Source organism: Danio rerio, chromosome 19, assembly GCF_049306965.1.
Source record: "Danio rerio strain Tuebingen ecotype United States chromosome 19, GRCz12tu, whole genome shotgun sequence".
NCBI classification, from domain to species: domain Eukaryota; kingdom Metazoa; phylum Chordata; class Actinopteri; order Cypriniformes; family Danionidae; genus Danio; species Danio rerio.
In genome coordinates this window covers 19,178,958-19,206,272 of record NC_133194.1, presented here as the reverse complement: position 1 = coordinate 19,206,272, position 27,315 = coordinate 19,178,958, and positions in this window count along the sequence as shown.

Here is a 27,315-nt window from a genome sequence, read left to right as displayed (position 1 = left end):
ATGTAGCTCTCAAGTACACATTTCAAGATAACAACAATATAACTTAAAACACAGCCTTATTTTAGAAACCCCATAAAATTAATTTGAACACATTTTACTTACTTAGTGTAGATTCTTATTTAAAGCCTAAAACATATCAGACTACATTTGGATTGATAGACAGAGAATAGAGCACACTCAGCAGTAAACAAATCAAACACCTGACTCTCTTAAAGGGCCAGCATTTTCTGAAAGCTTTTTCTAAAACTTTTTTGTTAAGAATAAGACAGACAGCCTGTGGGAGTGTCTGGTGATGCCTAAATCATTGTTTTCTGCCTTTAAAATGCACGTCTCTATAACTAGCAACATAAAGCATCAGAGTAGATCAGTACTGGTTAAACAGTAATTTGCTATTTATTGTGTAAATAAAGTAAATTACTGTAATTTATTATTTGCACTACACAATTTCATACAAACTCTACTCATTTTACAGTAAAATACTGTTTCTTTCATTACAGCAAAACAATGGCTTTTTTACAGTGTTTTACTGCATAATCTACAGGGTAACAGTGCAGTTAAGCTTTAACCTTAATTAAACACACCTGATCAAACTAAATCTAATGGTAGTGTGTTGAAGCAGGGCTGGAACTAAATTCTACTAGGCTGCGGCCTTCCAGGAGTTTGACACCCCTGGTACATAGCATATTTTCAAAGCAACTGCCTACATGTATCACAATTATGCACATAGCGTTTAATAAAAACAATAAAAATATACAAACTTCGTCCAAAGCAAAAACAAATAATAAATAAATAATCTGATTCTCATGTTGTTCCAAATCTGTAGTAATAATAAAAAACAGAACAAATAACATGATTTAAACATTTATTTAGGAAAGCCTTTATACTGTTAATGCCACTTTTACTTACTTCATTTGAAGTTTCAACAAATGTATAAAATGTAAAAAAATTCATTGAGTCTCTGCAAAAATGTATGTTTGTGCTGTTTAAGATATTTTTTAATAATACATTTTTACTAGATATTTAGCAAAATACTAATATTCAGTTGAAAGTGCAATTTAAAATCTTTACTATAGGTCAAACTAGGCAATTAGATTAAATTAGATTAATTATAGGAAAAGTAAACAAAGTTATAAGAATTATTGTGACAATTTCTTTGCTCTGTGGGAATATTTTTGCCTTTAAATGCATCTCATCTATAGCGTACAGTCCACAGATAAAATTACTTATTGATTTTATCACGGTCTGGGTTCAGTCCACAGGACGTTTTACGACTCCTGGCTCCACAAAGTCTGGGTTCCCCCAACAGACTTATCTCTCCAGTGTCCCTGGATTACGTAAGCCTAGAGCTTCAAAGACATTCCTGCCCAAATACACACACACACACACACACACACACACACACACACACAAACACACACAAGGCTGTTCCGACAGAAAGAAAATGAACTCAAAAATCCTGGACAAGCACAAAACTAAAGTGTTATGTTTTGTAAACTTTGTATCTCATTTCTGACTTTTCTTACCTGTGTAACCTCTCTTATAACCTGTATGCCTGTTCCCTTTAGGCCTCTTTAAAGCATAAATAATGTAAGGATATGAAAAATTATGTTGATGTACTTTTAAACCCCCCCATGTTTGGTACTGATGGGTTTCTGCTGACATTTTATAACACATGATGCATAGAGCAAGATCATAACTCATTACTTTATTCTTTAAATCCCTGTATTAAATGCCTGTCCGCATGCTTTGGGCGGACACTCAAATTTGCATACGAGCAGCCTCGAGACAAAAGGAAGGATTCGCGCTCAAACTTTCCCCTGAAATCATTGGTCAGAATGCTGAACGGATTGTCACGTGACCCGCAGGTATAACCAGACATCTCCCCAAAACATCCCGCAGAGCAGTCCGAACAACAAACATCACCAAAAGGTGGCCCTTTGAGGGCCACACGGCTCTTCTAAGCCACATGCACTTTTCCCGCCACGTTTTCTTATTTTCCGGCAAAGTAAACTCAGTTTAAAGTTTGCGATCGCGTTCAAACTCAACGCATCAAGAAGGACATCAAAGGAGTTTCATCAGGACGGAAGCATAAAGAGAGAGAACCCAGACATTAAGTCCAGGGTATTTTAGTTATGCGATTAAGCTGTGCCCCTTTTGTCAAAAAGGTGTTTTTTATAATCTTGGTGGTCCTTATTGGTGCGTGTGGAACTGAAAGTTTTGACACTCTTTTATCTGAAATCTCTATTTCCTCGCTTTACTATCTCTCTTTGTTGTTACACGTTCTATAGACCCGATATCTCCACGTGGTTTACCTTTGTTCTATGGTTAATGTTATTAACCATAATGTTAATGTGCGTTTGTTCGTTATCTGTCTGACTAGTCAATAAATCCTATTATAATCAAATGAATTGTATTGTTTGCCTCACAAGAAAATGTCACTGAAATACAGATTCCCCTGCCTAGCTGTTATAAGTTGATTAAAACTTATGAATGATTAATCTACTTCACAAGAAGTAGCAATTAAATTCCCTTTTTCTAAATGAATAGATCATTGCCGTGGCCGCTCGGAAGAATAATAATGATTAATAATAATTCGTTATTCTTGATAATTAATATTCATAATCTGAGAGTCCGCTCGGTCGAGCGGGCATGATCAAATACAATCATATATTTGTTTGACCAGATTGACTGAAGCTTAAGCCGGAATATTAATAATTAAGAATAAACCGTTATTGTTGATTATTAATATCCATAAAATGAGCTAATTTCTGTTACATATTGGTGGAGAGAATGCGGGCAGTATTCCAAACATTTTCTGTGAAACAAACTTTCCAATTCATTGTGATTTATGGAGTGCGCTATAGAAGAAAAAAAAGGACCGTGAGAAGCGCTTCCTTTTCTTCAAAGCTGGAAGGACAAAAGCCTCCCCCAGCCATTCTGTTCACCTACACATCAGAAAGCTGCCCCGTGTTGAGTGTAACAATTTAAACTGCAGTTCATAATATTTTTGAATAATTTTTTCAATCAGAGAGGCATTACAAGTGAGGGAAAGAAAAACCACAACACATTACTTTCACAGTGTAAATAAAATACTGAGTGGTAATTAAACACATTCCTTGCTCTCGGAACCATATTGAGATTGAAATAAGGAAAACAACAACAAAAAAAGAAACAAACAAACCAAAAAAGAAAAGAGAGAAAAAAAAAGAACACATACATATACATGATAATAAATTAACAAATGACACCTAAGTAGGCCATTAACGTTAAATGTAAAATATCACTCAATTTCTTTGCTTAATACACTCTTAGATAAGTTTGTATCATTCAAAAATAAGAGGGGGGGGGGGGGGAGAAGAAAAAAAAACAATACAGATGCAGACAGGGTTAAATATGCAATATGGGATATATAGAGCTATTTTTTAAAATACAACAGAAATGGTTGCCAAGCTGTATAGAAATCCTCTGTTTTACCATTAATTGTATATCTAATTTTTTCTATTTGAGTGAACTGTAACAGGTCATACATCCAATGAAAGTAGTTTGGCGGCGAAGGCTTTTTCCAATTTAATAAGATAATTTATTTAGCAATTATTAAGCAAAAGGCTAATACATTTAACTGCAAAGATGATAACAATACATTTGTAGGATTGAGTCCAAACAGTGCCACTAAAGGACATGGTTAAATTTTTAGAAGAAAAATATCAGATATTGATTTAAAGATTGATGTCCAAAAAGAAATTAGCTCTGGACAAAGCCAAAGGGTATGGTAGAGGGTCGCTGGAGCTTGACGGCATCTGTCACAAATGGGATCAATTTCTGGGTTTATTTTAGATAGTTTAACTTTTGTCCAATAAACTCTGTGTAATAGTATAACTGTATCAGTGAATGGCGAGCACAGATAGAGGTAGTGTGTACATGACAAAGAACTTTTGACCATTCATCGTCTGAAAAAACATGGTTGAGATCTGATTGCCACTCTAGTTTTATTTTAGACAAGGATGAAGAATCTGACATTATATTGAATGAGAAAATCGTTTTGTATATGTTGGAAATGGCACCCTCAGAGATTTTTATTTCTAAGATCTGATCAATCTGTTGTTTAATAGGTGTATGGGGGAAGTGAGAAAATGTATTTCTAATAAATTCACGAGTCTGCAAATATCTAAAGAAGTGGGATTTTGGTAGTCTAAATTTTTCTGAAAGATATGAAAAAGTTACAAAAGTGTTCTCGTGAAAGAGATCATTAATATTTACAATACCTTTTCTAAACCATAATGCGAATGCTCCATCTAATAAAGAAGGCAAAAAAGAAGGATTTCTATATATAGGAGATAAACACGACATTGCCTGAAAGCCAAATGTTTTCTAAATTGTTTCCAAATTCTTAAACTATGTAAGACTAGGGGGTTAGAAGAAAAACAAGAATATTTAATTGACAATGATGAGCATAACAAGGAATGTAAGGAAACTCTGCTACAAGAGTCACATTCCATTACAACCCATGCTGGAACCCATTGGCAAAGACCGTAATGGGACTGGCTCCAATATAATATGCTATGAATGTTTGCTGCCTAGTAATAAAATAAGACATTTGGAAAAGCAAATCCACCTAATTTTTTGGGTTGCTGGAGAAACAATTTCTGAATCCTTGCTGGGCCTCCATTCCAGATAAATTCTGAAAATATTTGATCTAAAGTCTTGTGCTACGTATTGTGCTAAAAGCCTACGCTGTGTGAGATCACAACCGAGTTACATTATGGGCAAGTGATCTGATAGCGACTGCAGTGGGAGTTGGGGAAAGTCTAGCCAGATAGCATTGTTGTAAAAAAAAAATAAATGAGTGAAAAAGAAGAGAGAGAACCCAGTCCAGGAGACTCGAAACAAGCAGAATTCCTTTATTGAGACGTGTTGGTTAATCTGCAGTCATACAGCGTCTTCAAGGTGTCCAATGTGTCTGCAAGAGCCTACTAGAGGTCCGCAGTCTGCAAGTTCTTTCACAAGTCTCACACAAGTCTGAATTAGTCTGAATTAAGACAAAGATTTCATGGCTATATTGTGTTCTTAGGAGGAGGGGATATAGCTAAACAAAGTATGCAAATTAAGAGTTGTGGTCGGCAGGGTAAACTGCTTTTTCAGGCCTAATCTCATCTTGTTCTGGAGACAGAAACCGCCTGACCATTTGATCGAAAAGAGAAAACAATAGACACCCCATGCTGTGAAACTGACAATTTGCATTACATTGGCTTAGCCTGTTATCAGAAAGACAAAAGGTTAATGTCCTTCCTAGCTGGGATGTTAATGAAATTATATAATTAAAAACCAGAGAATATAACTTTTCAGTTGTACGTAGATTATTGTTCATTTGGAATTAGTTGATAGAAATTTATATTTCCACAGCATGCTCTTGCGATCTTCATCTGAATGCCTTTCACTCACCACCAAGTGTAAATAGCATGTAAAACCTAGTCTAAACTTAGCCCACTACAGGACTATAAAATGAACATTTTAGACATGCCCATAGGTTTTGCTATTCTCTCTCTCTCTCTCTTCTCATCCTTGTCTGTCTTTTAGTTTTATTTTTATTCATGTTTACTAGGGGTGTCAAAAATAATCGTTTTTTCGGTGCACTGCGATACAGACGCGGACAGTTCGGTATCGGTTCAGTAATAATCATAACCGGTTATTACTGACGTCATTTGCCTCATATGCGCTCTGTCGCGAGGGAGGCGATCGCGAGTATTTACAACGCTCTAACTACTTTAAACTCATAAACTGTGCACAATTTCACTGTGTGTGTTTGCTGGATCAGTCTTTCACTGACAAATACAACAATAGCCCCTATTTCACTGAGATCAAGAGAATGAAAGTAGCCTACTCCATTTCTCTCTCTCTCTCTCTCTCTCTCTCTCTCTCTCTCTCTCTCTCTCTCTCTCTCTCTCTCTCTCTCTCGCGCGCGCGCACGCTCTCTGTCTCTCGCTCTGTCTCTGTCTCCCTCTCTCTCTTTCACACACACACACTCAGTGGCCCATTTGACCTCCTGGCGTGGCTTTTCTTCTCTTCTAGGCTGTTTTACAGCGTTACTTTTGCATCCAGAAACGAGCACGTGTCTGCAGAGTTTTCTCCACCGTGTCTATCATACATCAGCTGTGAGATCGCCGCTGCCGCCTGCCGCTTATCAGCATCACTCATCTGTGAAGAATGCAGCGCGCAAGAGCCAATCGCAACCGTTTTTTTTTTTGAGGGTGTGACCAATCAAAGAGGTGTAAGAGAACTAGACAAGGATAAGAGAGTGAGCTGGATATTTGTATTTGTTTATATTATTTGCTAAAAGCTTGTTTTGTTTAAAGTTACAGTTTATATATCTGACTGTTTGTATTAAATGACAAAATTGTATTACAAATAGTATATGAATATAAATATATTCATACATTTTAATACAAGAAATGCTGCTGTGAAGAAAATATAAAACAATGCACCGTGATGCACCGAAATATCGAATTGAACCGAATCGATGGCATGATAATCGTAACCGAACTGAACCGTAAGACTAGTGTAGGTTTTCACCTCTAATGTTTACTGATATCCATTATTAGTATTTTTTTCTTTCATTTTTCTTTCCCTGTACACTCGTTCATCTGAGCGAGGTGTCATTTTGTTTAACTTATCTTTAGTATTATTTAGTTATTTTTGTTTTTTGGGGGGTTACTGTTATTTTTATTTACTTAATTATTTTTTTTTACTTTGACCTGCTCAGTGACCACGCTATTGAGAACCACCAGGGTGATGTAAATAATTGATTGATAATTTGCACAGCCTGGCGTATGACTAAAATCCTTGAGGCCAGTACGTAGATATCAACTATTATATAGCCACCCCAATTCGACATCCGAAGTGTCCGGCCCCCAGTGGATCCTTAGAAGGACCAACGCCTAGCCGGCACATGCACCTAAGCTGACAACCCTGTCAGACTAATAATATAGCACAATGCTAACATCCACTCGATTTGGCCATGTGGGTCTCTCTCTCCCTTGTGATCTCTGTCTCACCCAACAGACTAGCATGTCAAGTCCATCCAGCCCGCTGCTCACTGGAAGCAACTGAAGGCCTGGTTAAGTGCTTAACCCACAACCTCCTGCTCAACGACGCCATGAAGTTGCAGCAGCCAAGCAGAGAACAGCTGGAGGTCTGCATTTATCCGCTGAGGGCGAACGACCTAGCCCGGAGCCATGACAGCCAAGCCCAGACGCAACTCTCCAGGGTCCTGACACACCTCACCCTTGCACCGGCCAGATCAATAGGAAAGGGTCTCAACCAGCTGGAGCATCGAGCCCAGGACGCCTGCAAGACGATGAGGGAAAAGGACGCCGAACTTCTGGAGCAAATGGACGGACTACAGCGCCCCCCGATGAAGCTACAAGCGGACAACGGACACAAGGAGCAACAAGAGCAGAAAGCCAAAGATAAACTGAGTGTAAAGCTACAAAGCTGAAACACTATTGTAAAGGGCAGAACTAAAGACTGAAGCTCGGGTCAAAGCCTCTAAAGTCAACGGCTGAAGGCCCGAGCAAAATTCCAATACGGAACCCAACCAAGAGACTTTAAGCATGAACTTACCAGAGTTCACCCAGAACTGTCACATTCCTACAATCCATGTGACTACCTGAAAGGGGAAGTGCCGCAGTCAGCCCCAAAAGCCAAGACTGGAATTGACCAGCAGAGGGGGGTAAATCTAACCCATAATGCGCCGCCAGCCAGCATTCCAGCAACGCCCGTCAGCAACACAGGGCCAGGACTCCCTTCAAAGGGGTCCCCCATGACAAACACTATCTGTCAACCAAAGATTTGAACCAGCTGGCCAGGGAAATGCCAACTTTCACCCTAAACCCTGCTGGAGGCGACGACATGCACTCCTAATTCTAAGACATTGACTTTTACACAGACGAGGCCAAGTGCCACTCTCTGTGACAAATTATATCTGCTAAGAATTACTTTGAGCCGTGAGGCAAGAAGTTTGCTGAATCAACAGCCCCGTGCCATCAAAGCAGATTACGAGCCGATGCAAAAGCTCTTACTAGAGTGTTTTACCTGACCCTGTGTCAGAGTAAGGACTGATTGTCGCCATGGGTCTCAGAACAGCCAAGAGACCTCACAAGCATACTGCAGTCAACTACACCAACCCTACTTCGAGACAGGAAATGAGCCACGGACGGAGTCGGATTTCACCTTCCAGATCCTCTCTCTCCCAACAACCTACTTTCTGTGGTGAGTCCGCACTCGGGCCCTGCCCCCACGCCCTGACCCCCCGACAGCGGCAGAGTTTAGCTCATAAAATCTGAGTAAAACAAAGACTGCTTTGAAAGACTGTCAAACACTTACAAGCTACCCTGTCTCAGAATCTCCTCCGGAGCTGACTTTAAAAGGCACGCTACTGTTTCCCAGCCGCAAGACTTCCAACAGTGAGTTAAAGCCTTTCTCCCCCAGCAGAGGACAGCACCGCCAGGAAGGCGCATGTCCCAACACCAGACAGGATGCTCAGAAACACACTGGGACAAGCCACTCTCCACAGCCACCAAGGAACGACCAACCTGCAGTAGCTAGGGGCACAAGCAACCAGCATCCAGCTCGTTACATGCCAGATAAAGCAAAAGGTGAAAACCTGACAACAAACAACAGCACAGTGGCGTTATGAGCAGCAGAACTGCTGAAAAACTTGAAGGGGGCCCCACAAGAAGTCAAGCCAGACTTCTTATGACTAGAGGGGGGGTCTAAAACCATTTACCCCCCTGAACACCTGCTTTCTGCTCCATCCCCGCAGAGTACTGCGAGTCCAACACAAGCTAAAGACTGTGTATCTAACTGCAGCATCACGCTTCCCCCAAGAAGCAGCCAGTCCCACCATGCTTGCAACCTCAGGTACCAGAAAACACTGGTCTGGTTGTCTGTTTATCTCCTGAGCCACAGCCCACCAACCAGCCACACCTGCGTACGAACAACTGCTCAGGCCCCTGCACTTCAACTCTTGGGGAACCTGATCGAAATGGCGTGGCAACGACGCGCTACTTGGCCGTAACCGTGGAGATGAAAGAAAGACGAGAAACTCTGGTCAGCACGGGAGCAGACCTCACATTAATGTCATCTTCCCTGTTTGAGTAACTCAAAGCAAGAGCTCAGAGACTAAACCGAACACTTAAATGCCAACAAGGCAGGCTGATGGTGCAAATCATACGGCCAAACTGAGGTTCAACTTACACACATCGCTCCCATTCAAGTAGCTATTGTCCCCATGACTGCAGTGCACCCTGTGTACCCGTTGCCAATGGGCACATACCTGCTGCTGATTGGTAAAGATCCACTGGATATGTTTGAACCTCTTTTGAATTTTGAACCTCTCAAAATTTGGGCCCAAGTGCGAGAACTCTTTCTCACAGCCGTCAGGTCAACCCCAACAGACGTTAGGTCACCAAGGTCGCGGGAAACCGCTGGAACCGCGAGAACCCAAACTCAACAACATAGACGGGGTCAAGGTCGCTACTCTGCAGCCTTAAACCAGCTAGCAACCCCAACGCTTGCTGCCCCAGGCCTCAAAGGGCTTCATGTTGAATAACCGGACTGTGAACGACGCTGTACTTGCACTATGAACAGACAACCCAGCAGCCATCAGCCTCTCACTGTGCGACACTCCGCCTGAACACACCCCAGATCTGTGTTCAACTAACAAGCATACACACTATTATCCAAATGCTGAACTCTCACACATGACAACTGCCAACAGCATTTGCACATTGAACTTGAACCGGAATGGCGGATGGTTGACCCATCCCCTCCTAACTCTCACGGCCCGCCGCATGATGTTCACATCGTAGCTAATAGCCTGATACATCTTCAGGCATATATATAGACACACTTAACGACCGGTTATGGGCACCCACACCTCTTACAGCCAACAATGATGGCTGTCACCCTCAAAAAGCCCCACTCAGGCCAGACCATGCCAGAGGTCTGCTCCGTCATCAGCAAACAAGACTCTGTGGTGCCAGCCTATACAAACAGGTGCTCTATATGGCTCTCCATACGAAAGGCCAAACTTTAAACCATACATTGGGGTTTTCTTCCAACCAACAACAGAAGGCATAAAACTGGGCCTCAACCTGGAAGACATACCCTAAATTGAACTGTCCTCATGAACAGTATATGTCTTGTGTAATAGCTGCATGGCAACTGACATAAAAATCCCCAAAGACTACCTACTGGGACGATTGGTCAGCTACGAGTTCCATGACTTTGAACTCTTGGGCCAATTAGTGGCCTCACCCTACATACAATGACACCAGAGGGGAGCTTAGAAAACACAGACTATACTGTTCCATTCAAGCTCGCCACACTCACGTCTGTCTTACCAGTAAACAAAGAACAGGTAGGCAGAAGCGAGCTCACCAAGACTAACTCCTTGCCGTGTGCCCAGCCACTTGTCACCCCATCACTAACATGGGTGAAGACAGGGCACTTTCCTCAACAAGACGGACATGCTGAGGCCACGCAGGATGATGTCAACTGACAAACGTCAGCACATCCTGTATGACTACAACGGTGTCCTCGCTAATGACTCTTTAGACTGCAAGTTCCACTGACCTTCACATGGAAATATCCAACTCCATGCTGGGAAAAGGACATCGGTCTATGCAACAAAACCTGCTCGGCACCCATCTGACCCATCCTCAAGCCCAGCGTCAAAGGGTGACTGACCATAAAAAGCCAAACCAGCAAATGCCATTGTCACAAGGGCCAATGACACCACTGGAACAGGAAGTGCCCAGAATTCAAGGACCAACCCTCTTCTCAACGCTTGATGTGGTCCCCGCCTTCTGGACGATAACTGTACATGCAAATGACCAGCATAAGCTAGCTTTCACCTTGAACAACAGACACTAAACGATCATGAGGTGCCCTGTCGGCTAGGCCACTCAAAGGAGACAGACCATGTCCTGCAACAGTTGAGTGGGCTAGCGCAAAGACTACCGCCTAGCAAGGTCTCCGAACTGGGCAGCTCCCTAAGTGGGTGCAATTACTCCAGGCACGTCATTAAGAACTTTTAAAAGCACAGCAGCCCATGACTTCAGAGTGCACTTAGCTGCACAGACTCCAACTTGCTAGACTCTGTTCCACGTTCCACCTCCCAGGGTGAAAACAAAGGGCGTCAAAACTGCCAACCACAAGCCCGTGAAACATCAACACTTTTTCTTTTTCCCAAGTTAGCGACCACAACACTGATAACCACATCATGGTCGCCTACTGAAAAAAGATAAGAACATTGCAAGCTTTCAGGCACTGACAAGGACCTGAATGACCGGACAGATGCCTTTACCAAGAAGGCGCATCACACGGTGGACCAACGTCACCACCCAACCAAAACCCAGAGATCTGGCAGCTGTAACTGGCAGCCAACAACCCTGCCTAACCGAACACAGCTGCCACATCCAATCTCACCAGCCCGACAAATGACGACAAACGACATTGCAACACATAGGCGTCTGACTCCTCCCGTCAGACCAGGTTTATTTTTACTTTTACGTTGTCTCTTGTTTTGTTTTGGTTTTCACCTCCACTCCCCCCACCTACCACCCTATCTTTCTGTCTGACCTAAGCTTCATAGCAGATGTCACTCAACACCTCCTACATCCTAAAAAACAGGTGCGTGTGAATCATTTTTGGGTTGTCCCTGAAGACCCCACGACACCACAGTTCATGCTGCCTCAGAGCCAGAGGGGGGTAATGCTAATGTACTGACCCAGCACACAGCAAAACATGCCCAGGGCGCTGATTCACCGAGCACCACAGCAACACAGAGAAACCATCCTCTCATGATCAGACAACCAGATGGATCAGGCGGGACACTTCCATGGGCTCACAAGGAGCAACAATTTTTTGTGTGTGTGTGTGTGTGTTTTTCTCTCCTTCCCTTTCTCTTCCCCTTGAACTCATATGCCAGTACAACAAGTGGGTAGAGTGTCTCAGCATCGATGACACAGCCCAGACCATGGCATATCTTCTGATGATGTAAACAACTTGGACCGAGGCAGCCCCCCTGCAACACCAACATCACACAGGAAGTGCAAAGACTCCTGGTTGTTTACACTCAGCTGCATAGCAGCCAACCCTCAAACCCATGTATCACAACCAGAGTAACAAACATTGGGCCACAAGCCAGGAAAGGGGGTAGAGACCCTGCAACCGGTATCACAGTGAAATGCCCAGCCAAGCACAGTCATCACAGACACCACCTACTCTCTCCCCTGTTCCCTTTCTCTCTCTTCCTTCTCTACACGGGATACAGCCACGATCCTGTACCTCAGTCTCACCAGAAGACCACTGCAACCTCACAACTATACTCCTCTATCACTCATCTCTGGAAAACTGCGGGACAACTACCACTCCGTGCCTCCCGACAGCAGGGAAGCACACATTAACAAGGGCTTCGCCATTCAATAAGATGCAAGGACCAGTGGACAAGCGCACCCCTGACCTCCCCCTCAAAGCTTTCCTGCGTGAAACCAGGGAGGGGGAAAGAGCATGAAGAAACCAGGTCAACACTGCTTGAGTCTAAGCCACGACTCGTCGACCCAGCAACGGAGGTCGAAGGAAACTCACCTCCAACCCATCCTGTACGTCAAGTTAGATCTCAACCACCGAGCCTCCTTCGTTGTGAAGGGGGGATATTTGTAGCGTACAGTCCACAGATAAAATTACTTATTGATTTTATCACGGTCTGGGTTCAGTCGACAGGACGGTTTACGACTCCTGGCTCCACAAAGTCTGGGTACCCCCGACAGACTTATCTCTCCAGTGTCCCTGGATTACGTAAGCCTAGAGCTTCAAAGACATTCCTGCCCAAATACACACACACACACACACACACCCACGAGGCTGTTCCGACAGAAAGAAAATGAACTCAAAAATCCTGGACCAGCACAAAACTAAAGTGTTATGTTTTGTAAACTTTGTATCTCATTTCTGACTTTTCTTACCTGTGTAACCTCTCTTATAACCTGTATGCCTGTTCCCTTTAGGCCTTTTTAAAGCATAAATATTGTAAGGATATGAAAAATTATGTTGATGTACTTTTAAACCCCCCATGTTTGGTACTGATGGATTTCTGCTGACATTTTACAACACATGATGCATAGAGCAAGATCATAACTCCCATTGCTTTATTCTTTAAATCCCTGTATTAAATGCCTGTCCGCATGCTTTGGGCGGACACTCAAATTTGCATACGAGCAGCCTCGAGACAAAGGAGGGATTCGCGCTCAAACTTTCCCCTGAAATCATTGGTCAGAATGCTGAACGGGTTGTCACGTGACCCGCAGGTATAACCAGATTTCCCCCCAAAACATCCCGCAGAGCAGTCCGAACAACGAACATCACCAAAAGGTGGCCCTTTGAGGGCCACGCGGCTCTTCTAAGCCGCATGGACTTTTCCCACCACGTTTTCTTATTTTCCGGCAAAGTAAACTCAGTTTAAAGTTTGCGATCGCGTTCCTCAGAACTGTATTACAAACTCAACGCATCAAGAAGGACATCAAAGGAGTTTCATCAGGACGGAAGCATAAAGAGAGAGACCCCAGACATTAAGTCCAGGTATTTTTAGTTATGCGATTAAGCTGTGCCCCTTTTATCAAAAAGGTGTTTTTTATAATCTTGGTGGTCCTTAATGGTGCGCGTGAAACTAAAAGTTTTGTCACTCTTTTATCAGAAATCTCTATTTCCTCGCTTTACTAACTCTCTTTGTTGTTACACGTTCCATAGACCCGATATCTCCACGTGGTTTACCTTTGTTCTATGTTTAATGTTATGTTTGTGCGTTTGTTCGTTATCTGTCTGACTAGTGTAGTGGTTTTCGGTCTTTCTCTGACTGAATCAAACTCAGTTTGGAGGTTATGAATATCAGAAGAGTATACTTTATTGTCGACAACAAAGGAGAATTTTCAGGAGACCCCCAGTAGCGTCTCTGTCTGAACAATTCTGTCTCACTCATGTACTGGCCTGCTTAAATACTTTTTTACAACAGTTTTTTTTCTTTGTTCTCCATATGTCACACAAGATCCCTCCTATTTTAACCCCTGACCCCAAATTCCACCTCTGACATCTGTTTCCTGAGACACCTCAGGCTTTTTACCACTCTCTTTTCATCCCTTTTTTTGTGACCCTTAGTTGTTTCCTCAGGCCATTTCCCCTTTCTAACTCTACATAGCCCCTTAATTGTTTTAATGGTATGCAAGTCTACAAGCAGATTATACACATACAATTTGAATATATAGATTAACGTCCCACTTTAAAGAGTATAAAATCCACTTCATATAATCCCTCCTCTTAAGACTTTAAGTCTTAATATTCTTGATTTTGGCCCATAGTGCAACTCCATGATCTAGCCCTAAGCCATACTACCTAATGACAAATATATGTCACAGTATTATTACAAATGACCAAATCATGTAATTGCACTTTGGAATAAAATCGAGCCAAACTTCTGTGTCCATTTTTGATGAGGACACAGTAAAAGACTCGATTCTATTTTGTTGTTATCTATTTTGTTGTTGTCTAGCACTTACACCCAAGGCATGGATCCTCATTATTCATTATCCTCCTCTTCATCTGAACTATCGAAATTTTTAGCACTAGTTCATCTTTTTGACCCTATATCTGGCACTTACTTGCGAGCATTCTTTGTTTCGTTCTGGCCTTAAAAAGTGTTGATAGAGACTTTATGTTGAGATTCTGTAACCTGAAGTATATCTCACTCAGGTATATTATCGGAATTACTCTTTTAACTGTTCTGATAAACTCCTTCTGCCACACTTTGCACTTCGTTGGTTTGAGCTTTGGGATTTTCTGCCTCCTCTGTTTCCCGTTAACTTTCTCTTGCTGGAGTTTTTTCTTTTGGCACCCTTGTGCTGTGGCTCTGATGGTACCCAGTTGATGGCATCCCCTTTGGCAACCTTGGGACAAGGTCCATTTCTCCTGACTTCACTCCATTTTCTCCAGAGCACCTCAGATATTCTCGATCACCGAATTAATCTCCTGCTTTTGCTCCTTTCTGGTTTCCTGTATAGATATCGCTTTGCACATAGCAATTAGTTTCTTCATAAAAGACCAAACTTTTTTCCAATGCATTAGAAATGTTCTCCAAACATTCCACAAGGTTAAATAGGAGATTACATGCAAGGGTCGACCCAATAGTACTTCATGCAGTGTTAGTTGCTTGTTTCTGTCAGTTTCCATGCAATCACTTATTAATGCAAAAAGTAACAAACCAATCCAGTCGAGTTTATTATTTTAACATATTTTGTTAAACTAGGCCTTGATGAATCATCTTTAGCTCTTTAAATCATTCCTTACAATTATGTGTAATTGCTAAATTTTTTTGATTTCCAATACTTTATCAATTCATTTATTTATCTATTCACTGAATCACATATCCACTTATTTATCTACTTAATTACCTTTATTTACTTTAATTGACTTTAATTACTCTAATTTATTTATAACTGCAGACACATTATTTGAACTTTCTTCAGAGGTTATTCCAAATCTAAGACTTCTCTTGTCTTAAATGTAATAACTGTTCCTTCTTCCCTGCTCTGCTGATGGAATTACCTTCACTCATCTACCAAAACTGTCATGCCCAAAAGCTTGTATCTCTTGCCCTACGCTAATTTTATCATTTCACAACATCCACAATCAAGTTCTTGAATATCCCCTTAGGCCTATTGCCAATCTTTTACTCACATTCTACTTTGCACAGATGTCACATGTGTACAACAATTCACCAATCACTGCATTCAAAAAGGAGATTATTATCCTTGCTGCTCAATTTTCCTTACCACTTCACCCTTGATTCAAACCATGTACATCTCAAATGCCAATCTATTGAAATGCTGTTGCCTCAACACTCTGTTCTTTGTATGTATTACATAAACCTTATTTGTCTTTTTTGTTCATACATTCGCTACATATATTGTTCATAGATACTAGTATGTTGTTTAATTTAATTTTAAGTTGTTTAATCATCTAATTGAGGTTGTGACTCTATACTAGTGTTAGACCTGCTACCTTATTTTCTTTAATGTAAAATCAATTTCTTATTTATCAGCTTAACAGTTATTATTGCATCTGGAAAAGATTCAGAATCTTGTTAACACTAAACCCGTCATCCCTAAAAAGTTTTATTTCTGTCTTTTACTTAGCTTGAGCTAGATGTACCTGCAGATAACTAAATCCTACACATTACAATATCCATCACTAAAAATTCTTAATCCTTTTATGCATTCTAATGTATGTAACTATGTAAATCAGCCTATTTACTTTAAGTGTAACCAAGTGTCTACTCTCCTCTGTTAATTACCTAAACAGAAATCAATTAAGTACTTTAACATATTTGGCATCCAAACTAACAAATTTAAGTGCAGTGCGTGTTAGGAACCTCTGCTAAGAAATTCTCTATCACTAACTGTTCTTAAATCATAAATTTTACAACATTTTGTCTGTTTTGACTAATGCCATAATCAAAATTTATATTCAATTCAAATTAAAATAAAATCCATTTTATTAGTCACCTACACAATCACAACCAAATTGAAATTGACTTTAATTAGAAATGCCATAACATATCTAAATGTTTCTAATATTGCTATATGTTCTCAAAAGTTTCAATAATGCCTATTCCAGCATATAACAAACCTGCATCTGGTTTAATTTTAATTAATCCACCCTATGGTGGCTAATTTTGTTTTCCCTTAATGTCCTGAACTCATAATAATTATTAAAACTTGACACCTAAGTAATTTCTTATTTCTGAGCTATTTCTTATTTTGCATTTTTCACTTTTCAGCATTTTCAGCTCCTAATTCCTTCCTGCTCTCACATCAAACTAATTATACATAAATTTTTGTTGTAATTTTTTATCAGTTGACTGAAAAATCACTGGATTTCTTTATAGGTTCCTCTCTAGCTGATCTGATTTTTCTCCTTTAGTCCTTAATTCTTTTTTGCTTTTAATTATTTCTTCACATTTGTAAAACAATGTGTTTTCTGTTTTTTATTTTTAAATACTTTTCTTTTTCAAATATTATTTTAGTACATTTAGAATTGTTACTTTTTGACCTATTCAGTACTGTGAGTTCATTTAACTTTTTTTTCATTCTCTTCAAGTATAAATCACTTTTCTGTTTTAATCTCTGACATAATTTTTCTCTTAAATCTTGGTTTAGTTTACTCAAAATAAGTTTTTTCTAATTTTAACCTAAATACTTAACTCCATCAACTTCTAATCCAAATTATTATTTTTTTCAGTTACCAAAAACTGTCTTTTATTATCTTTTTTATCACCACCATGCATTATAATTTATCCTTCTATGTTCAATAATCTCTATGAGTTAACCTATGAAAATGAAACAAAATAATTTAACATTCTTCATAATTTATCATTTCAACATTACACATTTAAAGTTTCATCGTACATTATCATCTAAGACTTTTCTTACAGTTTACATGATACTTATCTTTTTATCAAATTGACAGGAGTCTGATTTGATACAAGAATGGGTAGCTACACTTTTGCTCTTATTTTGCCCTCTGAGTGGTCACAATGTACTCAATTTGGACTATAGGTAGACTGCTTTGAGATGGACTGCCATACTCTCCCTTCTCACACCCTGGGAAGACAACTGGTTCATAGATTGGTGCAGTCTTTTCTGTGGTGTCCATATCAGGGCACAGTGTTTCCCCCTTCTCTCTTAGTGCTGGCTTCTTTTCTTTCATTGAGCTGATGTAAAGTTCTGGTGGAGCGCGTTTTTTCTTTGATCAGTTCATCATTAGCTTGTTTGCCTCTTTTTAGTGTCTCTGAACATAAGTAGCCTTTCCAGTCCTCAGTAATTCCTGGGCATGCAGTGCCTGCCTCACTGCTTTCACAACTGTCCACAGCCAACAGTTTATCCATTGTGTTTTTCAAACACCTTTTACATTTGCCAGTGCACTCAGAGATGTCTGGTAGGTAAGAGACCACAGCCCCCCAAAGTCCATCCCTATGTCCTCTTAAGTAATATATGGAATTTAGCTCATGACCTATAAAAGTCTTTTCTTCTTTCCTATTTTTTTTTCCATCAAATGTAGACTCCTCTTATCTATTTTCTCCTTTTTATGGTTTTAACAGTTTATTTTTCTCTAATTCACAATCATTTTATCATGTATACATATGTTTAATTTTCTATTTCTTTAGTGTTATTCTAATTAATTTCTTTAGCTTCGGATTATGCTTTACTTTACATTTCTCCCCATCTATGCTACTGTTTCTCTACTAACCGGCCATTTTTACATCGTATTTTAATTTCCCTAACATTTTCCATACTCAGTTTTTACTTTCTTACTGCTTACATCAAATTTTTCTTCTGTTTGCCATTTGTCATTATCTTATCTTTTATTTTCTCTGCCACGCATTTTAGTATTGCATTTTTTATTTCCATATCTGTTTTTCCATACCTGATTTAATTCAACAATACTACATGGTGACCCAATATCTGGTATAACTGTTCAAAATCATTACTGCTATAGCTCAAAGTTAACATTATTAATTAAATTCACATATTTATTTACTAAAAGCATGTTTCATTTTTGAAGTGCAATGCATACTTATCAATTTAGCTTCTTACTGCATAAACTTTAAAATGTATTTTTTAACTCACTCTAACGCATTCTTTAACATGTACCTAGCTTCTATGATTTTCATCTGAATCACTGTACTTTACTACAAATAGATGATGGCTCAGATCACATTATGTAGCTCACTTTGAGAAAGATGAAACAAACATTTGTATTGCCCTTAAATACAAACAAATTCTCTAAAGTCAATTATTTCTTCAAATTGTTACTGCTTTTTACTTTTTATCTTATCTGTTCAATGTGCCTATATTGTAAGCATATTTTAAACATCTAATTTTATCTATGAAACTGTGGACTTATTGTTTTATTTCTATTTTATTCTTTTTCCTTTCCGTAATTTGAGTTTTTAGCTCTTAGGTTTTCTTATACATTTTAAAGCTTATTTTGTTACACATTTTATAATTAAATCTTCAATTAATCAATATTCATTTTTCAAGTTTTCTTGTTCTATTTTATTCTTAATCCAAGAACTATCTTATATGTTATTCATTCATACTTATTTAGTAAATTTATTTGTTTATTAATACATTTTTTACTCCATACTCCTTTTATCTCTATATATATTGATCACTATGGCTTCATTTATTCTTTTTCATTAGTAGAGTTTCAAGCTCTTTTCTATATAATATAACTCTATGATTAGTATTTCCTCATTTCATTTATCTTACTATACTACTTTATAGTATATCTATTCAGTAATAACTTATATTCTATCCACAATTATGTTAAAGTATATGTCATTATTTTATTTATAGTTTGATCTCCTCTCTTTTACTCTCCACTTCTCTGTTTCCCTAGTGCTGTAAATAGACATAATCTATTGATTGTTCACACATGGACACCATAAATCTTTCTCTTATCCCCATTCTGGGGCAAACTGACTTTTACCAGTTGCTATGTCAAGAATTTAAGTCCATTCTGCCTATTGTTCTTTTTTTAACATATAACTTAAAACACAAAGATAATTTCAGAAAAATGTTTAACTAGTATATTCTTCTGCCTTTTCACTCTGTATCTTTCAAATGTAACATGTTTCATTAGTTTTAATTTAGGAGACTCCTCTCTTTATATCATAATCTCTTAAACTGCATCAATCACTATTCCTATTGTTCTTTAAATCACCCCACACATATGCAACCCTACTTTTATATTATAATATACTATAATCATTATATTAACCTACTCCTTATTGAAAACATACTTTTAAACACATTTACACTTCTAATCTTATTACTTTTCCTCTTCTCATTTACTCCTCTCCTCCACTTAGTGTTACCTGAGCTGCATCCCCCATCCTAATTCCAGTCAAGGAGGAGGAAGGCAGTCTTCTCTGCACACCAATGTGGACTATTTGGCCACAACCTGAAGCAGCACATACACAAACACTACAATTAAATAAATACTCTGCACTACACTCTTCTTGAGTGACCTGTTCGAGCAGCCTCTAACCTTAGAGCGGTAACCAAAGGTTTCTTGCCTACCCATGCAGCCGTCTGCTTCACCATTAACAGAGCGGTATCGTAGGACTTTGCGCGCTTCTCTCTCTACTTTAATCTGCTTTAATCTCTTAACTGTTACCACACATTAAGGGCTCTCTCTTAAAACTTATAAATGCTCTATGCATATCTTACATCATTATTAATTTCCCAAATCTGAGTAACAGTTACTAGTTAATGTTTATCCTATCCATCAAGGCCCACTTAGGAAAACACAGATCATTTGCATGCAAATTACTCTTTTTCTTCTGTTTTTCTTCTGTTATTCAAAACCCCTTTTTTCTTTAATATCTTTTTACATTAACTTTAAGTTCTTCAAAGCTGGAGAAACAGTACAAGTGTATTTACCGTTACAAGCAGGTCCTGGCAGAAAAAAACCCAAACTAATAAGCATAAAATCGCTTACCGTTTTTTATTGTGGCCACATATTTGTGTTTTCTCTCCAGTCCAGCATGCACGGTAACACCAGTCCTGCTCCTTTCCAGCCCACACACAGGGACGCCAATTGTAGTGGTTTTCAGTCTTTCTCTTACTGAATCAAACTCAGTCTGAAGGTTATGAATATCAGAAGAGTATACTTTATTGTCGACAACAAAGGAGAATTTTCAGGAGACCCCCAGTAGCGTCTCTGTCTGAACAATTCTTTCTCACTCATGTTGTAGCCTGCTTAAATACTCTTTTACAACAGTTTTTGTCTTTGTTCTCCATATGTCACACAAGATCCCTGCTATTTTAACCCCTGACCCCAAATTTCACCTCTGACATCTGTTTCTTGAGACACCTCAGGCTTTTTACCACTCTCTTTTCATCCCTTTTTTGTGACCCTTAGTTGTTTCCTCAGGCCATTTCCCCTTTCTAACTCTACATAGCCCCTTAATTGTTTTAATGGTATGCAAGTCTACAAGCAGATTATACACATAAAATTTGAATATATAGATTAACGTCCCACTTTAAAGAGTATAAAATCCACTTCACTAGTCAATAAATCCTATTATAATCAAATGAATTGTATTGTTTGCCTCACGAGAAAATGTCACTGAAATACAGATTCCCCTGCCTAGCTGTTATAAGTTGATTAAAACTTATGAATGATTAATCTACTTCACAAGAAGTAGCAATTAAATTCCCTTTTTCTAAATGAATAGATCATTGCCGTGGCCGCTCGGAAGAGCGACGGCTCTAGTTATGTTTGTTTGGTCAAGTTAACAATAAATTGATCCAGAATATTAATGATTAATAATAATTCATTATTGTTGATAATTAATATTCATAATCTGAGAGTCCGCTCGGTCGAGCAAGCATGATCAAATACAATCATATATTGTTTGACCAGATTGACTGAAGCTTAAGCCGAAATATTAATAATTAAGAATAAACCGTTATTGTTGATTATTAATATCCATAAAATGAGCTAATTTCTGTTACACGTCCATATTTTATACTTACCTTTTAATAAGCTCTGTGGCATTGGTTGACTCCTGATACTCAATGTTAAAAACATAAAAGGAACCAAAGAAAACACAGAGATGGCTGCAGTGAAATTCAGCTTATCTCACTGTCACCAACTCGGTCCTAGTCATTCCCCTCGCTGGCCAGCAGAGGCCGCCATCTCCGGACTTCTAGCATTACATCATCCACTTACACTGATCGTGCACACCTGATTCACATTCCAGTTAACGACCCACGTACCCTTTATAAGTCGCACTCAAACATTCACTCGAAGTCTTGTTCAGCCCCGGCCAGCATTACTGAGCGTTATATCCTGCCTGATCTCCTGTGAATTACTCCAGCCCATTTCTGACTCTGCTTTGCCTTCTGCCTGCCCACAACCCAAGCCTGATACACGGACTCTGATACTCGCTGCCTGCCCTCGACCCAAGCCTGATACACGGACTCTGAATCACACTGCCTGCCTTTGACCCATGCCTGGTAAATCACTCTGTGTCTGTCTGCCGCCAGCCTTGAGACCATTACTGATACTGTTGATGTGTGTTTGCATCTTTGTGCATATTGAATGTTTGAGTAAGAGTGTGATTAATAAATACTGCATAATGGATCCCTCCGTGTCAGTCTCCTCGTTACACTCACTCACCCCTCAATACTGACCATTCACATACCAAAACTGAACAGTATATATATATACACATATATATATATAGCAACAAAAACCATCAGAGTAGATGGGGCAGTAATGGTTGAACAGTAATTTATCATTTATTATCACAGTAAATATCTGTAATGGTACATAGAGTAAATTACTGTAATTTATTCTTTGCACTACAGGATTTCATACAAATCCTGCTCCTTTTGCAGTAAAATACTCTTTCTTTTTTATTACAGCTAAACAACGGTGTGGAGAGGTAAGCATGATCAAACACCCAATGAGGGGGGAGAGCATGCTCAGAGCCCGGCGGCTAATCAGTAGGCCAATCAGAAATAATATATAACACCTGTTTAGTCAAGTGATTGAGCCGGAGAGACACCCTTCTTAAGGAGAAGAGAAGGAGCAGCCGGGGAGAGAGAGAGAACACACCTATACACACACACACTGCTACATGTGTGGTGGCATTTAAAAATTAATAAAGCCATTTGCTTACCTGAATCGCCGACCCTGTCTTCTTCTTCCCTCAACAACAACGAACAATATTACAGTGGTGCCGAAACCCGGGAAGAAGAAGAAACTTCGCTGCCAGAATGGTTACTCCGTCTACCGATCCATGTGCGGAAGTCATCCAGGCGCTCACGGTCCTCCACCAACAACAACATCATACGCTGGTGAAGCTGAGGGAAAATCTGGAACGACGCTTCCAAGTCCTCATAAAGGCCCAGCGGGAGGACCGCGAGCTAATCCGGAGTCTGCTGAACCAGGAGATCCAACCCGCTCTGACATCTGACGCCCACCCTCCCATCTCGCTACAGAAGATGGCACCGGAGGACAATCCGGAAGTGTTTTTGGATCTCTTCGAGAGGTTAGCGGAGGCGTGTGGCTGGCCGCGGGCCGAGTGGCTGGTACGAGTCATCCCGCTGCTGTCGGGAGAAGCACAGATCGCCGCACAGCAGCTACCGGCTCAGAATCTCCTGGTGTACTCTCACCTAAAGCGAGCCATTATCCAGCAGCTGGCCGCAAACCCGGAAGAGCAACGTCAGTGCTTTTGCTCCATGGAGCTGGAGGAAAACGGCCGGCCCTTTGTGTTCGCTCAGCAGCTCCGTGACGCCTGCCGCAGATGGCTGGTACAGGATGGCCGAACTACAGCCCAGCTGATGGATGCCGTGGTGCTGGAGCAGTTCATCGCCCACCTCCCCTCCCGAACATCGGAGTGGGTCCAGTGCCACCGGCCGAACGATCTTGAAATGGCCATCCAGCTGGCGGAGGATCACCTGGTGGCGAGGTCCAGGATCGGCGAGATAACCTCTCTCTCTTCTCCCCCTCTTTCTCTGTCTCTCTCTCTCTCCCGTCCTGTTCCCAGGCTCAGAGTGCGGAGACCGCCCACACCAGCACCCAGACAGCAGTGCACAAAGGCGGATCCGCAGCCGGTCTCGCTGAAGGGGTGCGCCTATCAGGACGGAGGGGTGGAGTTTCGACCCCTGGCTGCTTCTAAAACAGCGTCTGGTCTCTCTCCGGTTCAATTGGTTAGTCCTGCTGGCCCCAGGGGTATAGTGGGAGATTCTGGGCCGATGCATTGGCGCCGCGGGCGCGAGGATAGCGCACTAAAAAGTTGCTCCGCAAAGGAGGTGAGTGCTTTGATCCGCGTACCCACCGCGCCAGTCATCGCCCCCGGCTGGACGGGCTATACCGGATACCTGTGAGTATGAAAGGGGGTACATATCAAGCTTTGGTGGATTCGGGGTGTAACCAGACCTCCATCCACCAAAGCCTGCTTCAAGACCCGGCATTGGATACTAGCCGCACGGTAAGGGTAAGGTGTGTGCACGGGGATGTAATTCACTACCCGCTAACGGCAATAGACATTTAATTCCGGGGGAAAAAGCATAGAGTAGAGGTAGCAGTTAACCTGCACCTCAAACACCCGCCAATTCTGGGAACTAATTGGCCTGGATTTAATAGATTATTGGGAGTTTTATGTGCGGGTGCTTCTTGGAAGAAGAAATCGCTGGATAGGGGGCGAGTCGCTCAGCTGGGGGAAGGGCTGGGAATTTCCCGGTGTAAAGACTTTCCCCTGGAGCAGTCTTGTGATGATACACTAAAACATGCACTCGAAATAGTGCAGGTTATTGATGGGAAAATCCTCCAGCCTGATCGACCCCTCTCCTATCCGTATTTTGCGGTTATTAATGATAGGGTGTATCGAGTGACCCAAGACACTCAGACAAAAGAAAATACAACCCAGTTATTAGTACCAAAGAGCCGCCGGGAAATGCTTTTTCAGGCGGCTCATTCTAATCCTATGGCCGGACATTTAGGTCAGGTGTCCACACTAAATCGCCTCATGACCCGATTCTTTTGGCCGGGCATTCACGGTGACGTCAGCAGATGGTGCGCTGCGTGCAGTGAATGTCAGCTGGTAAATCCGCCGGCCACCCCAAAAGCGCCGTTGCGCCCTTTACCAATTATGGAGATCCCCTTCGAGAGAATTGGTACGGATCTCATCGGGCCATTAGAGCGATCCGCACGCGGGCATCGGTTTGCATTAGTTCTGGTGGATTATGCAACCCGATACCCGGAAACAGTCACGCTCCGTAATATCTCAGCAAAGAGCGTTGCGGAGGCGCTGTTTCGCATCATATCCCGTGTGAGAATCCCCAAGGAGATTCTCACTTATCAAGGCACCGCGTTCATGTCACGCACGATGCGCGAGCTTTACGGATCATTGGGCATTAAATCTATTCGCACCAGCGTCTATCACTCACAAACAGACGGGCTGGTGGAAAGATTTAATCGCATGCTTAAATCAATGATCCGTAAATTCATTCACGAGGACGCAAAAAATTGGGATAAGTGGTTGGAGCCCTTATTATTCGCTGTGCGGGAGGTTCCCCAAGCCTCCACGGGGTTTTCCCCCTTCGAGCTTCTCTATGGCAGACAGCCCAGAGGGGTTTTGGATGTTGTTAGAGAGGCTTGGGAGGACGAGCCTTCTAATAGTAAAAATGAAATTTAATATATTCTGGACCTTAGAGCAAAACTCCACACACTGGGGCGGCTCTCTAGAGAGAATTTGCTTAAGGCCCAGGATGACCAACGCCGGCGATATGATAAGGGCACTAAACTCCGTAAATTTTCACAGGGAGATAAAGTACTTGTACTGCTACCCACTTCCAGCTCTAAATTACTCGCCAAGTGGCAAGGGCAGTTTGTGGTCACACGACGAGTTAGCGATTTCGATTATGAGGTAGTTCGTTCGGATAGGGCTGGTTCACGTCAAATATATCATATTAATCTGCTAAAACAGTGGAGGGAGCCGGAGGAGGTGATGCTGGCTACGCTGGTTACAAATGAGGATGACCTGGGGCCAGAGAGCACCGGCCGACAGCGGCCGGGCGCTCTGGTCACCGGGGGTGATTATCTCTCGGCTAGCCAGCTCGTTGATATCCGGCACCTTCAACGAGAGTATTCTGACGTGTTCTCACCCCTACCCGGTCGAACTAATTTGATTCAGCACCACATCGAGACCGAACCGGGCATGGTCGTTAGGACCCGGCCGTATCGCCTGCCTGAACACAAGAAAAAAGTGATTCAGGAAGAATTAAGTAATATGTTGAAAATGGGAGTAGTAGAAGAATCCCACAGCAACTGGGCCAGCCCGATTGTCTTGGTACCTAAGACGGACGGCTCGGTCCGGTTCTGTGTGGATTATAGAAAAGTCAATGCTGTGTCGAAATTCGACGCCTATCCAATGTCGCGTATTGACGAGTTGCTCGACCGGTTAGGTGCTGCTCGGTATTACTCGACATTGGATTTAACGAAGGGATATTGGCAGATCCCCTTATCTCCAATATCCCGCGAAAAAACAGCCTTCACTATGCCGTTCGGATTACACCAATTTCTGACGCTTCCGTTCGGGCTGTTCGGGGCACCGGCGACGTTTCAGCACCTGATGGATAAAATACTCGGCCCTCACGCAGCATATGCCGCTGCTTATTTAGGAGGGCTGCAGGCCGGACGGCTCCTAGGCCTGAGGCAGGCGGTGGGGGTATGTGGAGAGGTAAGCATGATCAAACACCCAATGAGGGGGGAGAGCATGCTCAGAGCCCGGCTAATCAGTAGGCCAATCAGAAATAATAAATAACACCTGTTTATTCTAGTGATTGAGCCGGAGAGACACCCTTCTTAAGGAGAAGAGAAGGAGCAGCCGGGGAGAGAGAGAGAACACACCTATACACACACACACTGCTACATGTGTGGTGGCATTTAAAAATTAATAAAGCCATTTGCTTACCAGAATCGCCGACCCTGTCTTCTTCTTCCCTCAACAACAACGAACAATATTACAAACGGCAATATTACAGTAATTTACTGCATAATCTACTGTAAGGGTTAACAGTGTGGTGTTACCCTGAGACTGGGGGACATCGGTGATAAAATCTATAGCAATATGGGACCAGGGACGACGTGGGATCTCCAGGGGTTGCAGCAAACCAGCGGGATGATGACGGGAGTGTTTGTTAATCTGGCATGGGGAACAGTTATTAACCACCTTGATCAAATCCTTATTAATGGAGGGCCACCAGTATTGGTTCTGGATCAAGTGAAATGTGGCCGTAATTCCTGGATGCCCAGAACTAGGGTTATTATGGACCTCGGTAATGAGTTTCTCTCTCAGACACGGTGGAACAAAGACTATTTTCAGGGCACGCCGGAGGTGTGGGGCTTTGAGATGAGGCTTGGATGATTTCGGTCTCGATGTCCCATTGGACGGGAGCCAAAATCAAAGAGTCATTCAGGACTGGCTGGACATACTCAGCCAATGCTTTTTCATCGGGAAAAGGGTGTCAACTTTAATATTCTTGGAACCAGGGATATACGTAACTTTGAAATCAAATCGAGTGAAGAATAGCACCCACCGCGCTTGTCTGGGGTTCAGCCTTTTGGCCGATTGGATGTATTCAATGTTCTCTTGATCTGTGATATCTGTGAATGAGAAGCGAG